Below are 5,104 nucleotides of genomic sequence, written 5' to 3' on the forward strand. Positions count from 1 at the left end.
CCCCAAGGCCCCACAAGGTCAGATCTCAGACTACCCACCCTCACTATGTAACGGAGCCGATCAAAGGAGCCCACAGAGATTGATCCAATGTGTCGGCAGATGCTGTTTCGAGACTAATATGATCTAACAGAAGATTTTTATACTGATTAATGCTAAGATTATTTTTATTTTTCCAATTCAGGAGTATGGTTTTCTTTGTGATGCATAAGGCAGTGAAAATCATGCGACATGTATTTTTTTCCAGGGTAACATCTTCCAAGATAGCCAATAAGCAAACAGATGGAGAGAGTGGAATATTACATTTCAGACATTTAGACAAGTCTTCACAAACCTGGACCCAGAACCTCTGAACGGGTGGGCAGAACCAGAGTGCATGGATATAATAATCAGGAATATTGCCTGTGCACTGTGAACAGTTGTTAGATGATATAAATCCCATCCTAAACATTCGCTGACCTGTATAATGTACTCTATAAAGAACTTTATACTGTATTAATTGTAAGTTGGAGATTCTAGTCATTTTAAATGTTCTTAAACATATTTGAGACCAGGTGTTTTGGTCAAAATTGATTGATAAATCTGACTCCCATTTTGCAACAGGTAGCATTATGGAGTCATTGATTCTAGACAATTTCTTGTATATTTTAGATAATAATTTGGGGGATTTAAGATTAAGGAACTCTAACACACATATTGGTGTTTCTAACAAAGTTTTATTAAGCTTAAATTTCTTTTTTATGATAGACTTAATTTGTTGATATTCTAAGATGTATTTATTTTCAATGTAAAATTGTATTATTAAATTATTAAATGGAATAAAGTCTACACCTTCATATATGTGTTCCAGACGTTCAATTCCCTTGACTCTCCAACCTGGGAAATTTAACATATTATTTTCTTGTAGGATGTCAGGATTGTTCCAGATGGCTGTATGTCTACAGGGGAGTAGTGAAGATTTTGTCATTTTCAAATACTCCCACCATGCTGTCAGAGAAGAGCTAACACTGATGCTTTTAAAGCAAACATGTCTTTTTATATTTGTGCTAATAAACGGTAGATCTGAAATCTTAATATTATTGCATAAAGTTTGTTCTATGTCTATCCAAGTTTCATCTAATGTATTTGGATTTAACCACTTTGAGATATATTGTAACCTATTGGCTAAATAGTAGTGATAGAAGTTGGGAAGTTCTAATCCTCCGGTATCTTTAGATTTCTGTAATGCTTTTAAGCTAATACGTGGAGTTTTGTTTTTCCAAAGGAATTTAGATATCAAAGAGTCCAGTGACTTAAACCATTCAGTTGAAGGTTTATTTGGAATCATTGAGAATAAATAGTTTATTCTCGGCAGGACCATCATTTTTACTGAGGCAACTCTTCCCATAAGTGATATGGGCAGAGATTTCCATCTAGTAAGATCATCTTCAATGTTCTTTAAAATTGGGATATGATTCAATTTTATTAAGTCTTCCAATCCAGGAGAAATATTAATGCCCAAGTATGTGATGTTACCTGATTGTAGTCGTTCATTGAGAGAAGTATTAAACACGCAGTTTATTGGAAGAGCTGTAGATTTTGACCAATTTATAGAATAATCAGAAACTTTTGAGAACGAGTTTATTAATTCGATAACATTAGATATTGAGTTTTCTGTGTTCTGAAAAAAAAGTAAAACATCGTCAGCATAAAGACTAATTTTATGTTCTATATTTCTACACAGTATACCTTTAATATCAGCAGTTTGTCTTATTGCTGCTGCTAAAGGTTCAATAAAAATAGCAAATAGTGCTGGTGAAAGTGGACATCCCTGCCTGGTCCCCCTCTGTAAACAGAAGCTTGAAGATATTTGATTATTTGTCCTGACACATGCTCTTGGTGAGTTATATAATATTTTTAACCAATTAATGAAATGGTCCCCAAAACCAAATTTACTCAATGTAGCAAATAAAAATTTCCAGTTTACCCTATCAAATGCTTTTTCTGCGTCCAAAGACAAAATAGCTGTTTCAATATTTTTACTATATGAATACTCTATTAAATTATATAATCTGCGTGTGTTTGTGGTCGAGTGTCTTCCTTTTATGAATCCAGTTTGGTCAGGATGAATAATGAGAGGAATTATTTTCTCTAATCTTTTAGAGAGGACTTTACTAATTATTTTAACATCCACATTAATAAGAGAGATGGGGCGATAACTGGTAGGTAGTACTGGGTCTTTGCCTGGTTTTAATAGTAAACTAATGTTGGCTGAATTCATATGTGTTGGAAACCTGCCATTTTCTTCTGACTCATGTAGCATTCTGTGAAATATTGGTTCCAGGATGTTCCAGAACTCTTTATAAAATTCTGCTGGATATCCATCTGGGCCTGGAGATTTCTTATTAGGCATGTTTTTAATGGCTTCACGGAGCTCATCTGATGTTAATGGTGAGTCTAGTTCTGAAGATTGACTACTGTCTAGTTTTGGAAGTATTACTCTCTCCAAGAATTGATTAATATCTTCATCTGTTGGATTTATTTGTGGAGTGTATAGAGTTTTATAGAAATCTCTAAAAACACTATTTACTTTTTCCTCGTCATAAGTTATGTTACCATTTGTGTCTTTGATACCATATATAGACGTTTTTTCTTTATTTAATTTGAGTTGATTAGCTAAAAAGCTACCTGATTTATTACTGTGTTCAAAATGTTCTAAGCGAAGTCTTTGTATCAAGAATTTGTTTTTTTTGTCAATACATTCATTTAGTTCTAATTTTATCTTGCGTAGTTTTTTCTGTGTTTCCTCTCCTTGTAAACTTTCTAATAATTTGATAGATTTTTCTAATTCCTCAATACGTTTATTTTCTTTTTTCTTTTTGTTTGTTGCGTAGGATATTATTTTCCCTCTCTTAACTGTTTTCCCAGCCTCCCAGAGTGTACACGCTGATGTACCTGGCAAGTCATTAAACTCTAAATACGATCTCCATTCATTTTTAAAGTATTGTATAAATTCTTCGTCCATAAGCAGTGAGGTATTTAATCTCCAGTTTATACTTTTTGAGATTTCATTCTTATTATCTAAATTTAAAGTAACTGGTGCATGATCGCTGACAGCAATAGGGTGTATCTTAGTGTCTGAAATGTTGGTCAGCAATGAGTTGCTGATTATAAAATAATCCAAACGAGAGTAAGAGTGATGCACATGTGAAAAGAAAGAATACTCTTTACTATTAGGGTGAAGAGACCGCCATGCATCGCAGAGTCCATAATCACTCATGTACTGTTTAACTACATTTATGGATTGCCAACTGCGTTGAGCTCCTACTGCATTCAGCCTGTCTATTTTGTTATCTAAACCAAAGTTAAGATCACCTCCCAGTACCAGTGAGCAACCCATGTGATTTGATAGAGTAGAGAAGAGATCATGAAAAAAACCGGCATCATCCACATTTGGCCCATATAAGCTAACAATACAATATTTTTGACTGAGTATGGATAATTTTAATATTATATATCTACCTTGCGGGTCCATAACTGTGTCTAATATTGTGAAGTTCACATTTTTATGTATTAATATTGCTACTCCTCTCTGTCTTGAGTTATAGCAGGCTGAAGATACATCAGGAAACTCAGGAGATTTTAGCTCATCCACAGTTGACGGTAATTTATGAATTTCTTGGAGTAATACAACATCTGCCTTTAATCTTTTAATCTGGCTAAAGATTCTATTTTTTTTATGTTGGCTACCGGCTCCATTAATATTCCATGTGACAAACCTTAAGATGCCCATATTTGTGCTTGTGAAAATATAATTAAACCACACCCATTATCACAAATATCAATAATGGTAAAACACCCAGACAATAACATAATCCTTAATGATTGATTATTTATAATTTATAGATAAACTAAGTGCTGTTTTTGAAGGTAAATCATGGATGTATTCCTTTATGAGGTATTTGTATGTATGTATATGGATATATATAAGCCTTTGTGCCTGTGTGCTAATAATTGTTGAGTCAGAAAAATAGAGACAAAAAAAAGAAAGTGAAATGATAATAAACACGTAAGATAAAAGAAGAAAAAATAAAAAAAGAACCCCCTTACCATATTAAGTGTCATGCCACCGTGTACCACCACCATCTGTGTAACCCACCAACCGAGCTGTGCTGAAAAATTACATATATATCTGGTAAGTAATATGAATATATATGCTTGCTAATACATTTTAAGTAAAATTAGCAACTGAAAATCATACTTACCTTATTTATATTACTAATAGAGCCAGGGAGTAACCTCTGGATCTCTAAACAGCTGACCATTGATGTAGAGTTTGTCCACAGCTACAGCAGCTCTTCTGCCCTCGTTTATATTTTTCTTCCTAATCGGGAACAGGACGCGCCTTCTACTCAGAATTTCTGCAGGGAATTGGTCGTTCATGCCGAAGTTCGTGTCACGCAGTTCCCTACCTCGGCTTTTAACTTGTTCTTTCTGCTTGTAATGCTCAAACTTAGCTACAATCGGCCGCGGCCGATTGTTTCCAGGCTTCTTACCTCCGAGGCGGTGGACCCGGTGAAAAGTGATGGATTTAACCGCGTCACTCGGCAACTTCAGCTGGTTCTGGATGAAGTCACGGACGGAGGCCTCAGGGACCTCGTCCACTCGCTCCGGTATTCCCGAGAAGACGAGGTTGTCCCGCATGCTCCGGGCTTGGATATCCAGGATCGATTCTTTTATTTTTTTATTATCCCCGGATAGCAGTGTCATCTCCTCGGTGAGTTGTTTTACCGTTCCTCTAAGCTCCTGATTTTCACTAGCAAGTAATGCTACCTGCTGTTGACTGAATTCCAAAGACTCCCTGAGGCCTTGAAACTCTTTATGTAGCATCTCTACTAATGCTAGTCGGGCGTCTAAGCTAGTTAGCTTTTGGTCAATTGACTCTAATATCTCCTTTAAACCTGAATTATCAGGAGACGGTGCCGTAACGCTGTCTGACCTTCCCTGTCGATGCCGCTTAGCATTGGGGATGTTAGCTGAATCGCTAGCAGCACCGGATGTTTCTTTAGGCTTACCCATGACCAAGCTGTCAAAACACTCGTCAACAAACAATTCCAGGCTTTCCAAA

The sequence above is a fragment of the Nematolebias whitei genome, chromosome 12 (genome assembly GCF_014905685.2).
Source record: "Nematolebias whitei isolate Nwh7 chromosome 12, NemWhi1, whole genome shotgun sequence".
Taxonomy (NCBI): domain Eukaryota; kingdom Metazoa; phylum Chordata; class Actinopteri; order Cyprinodontiformes; family Rivulidae; genus Nematolebias; species Nematolebias whitei.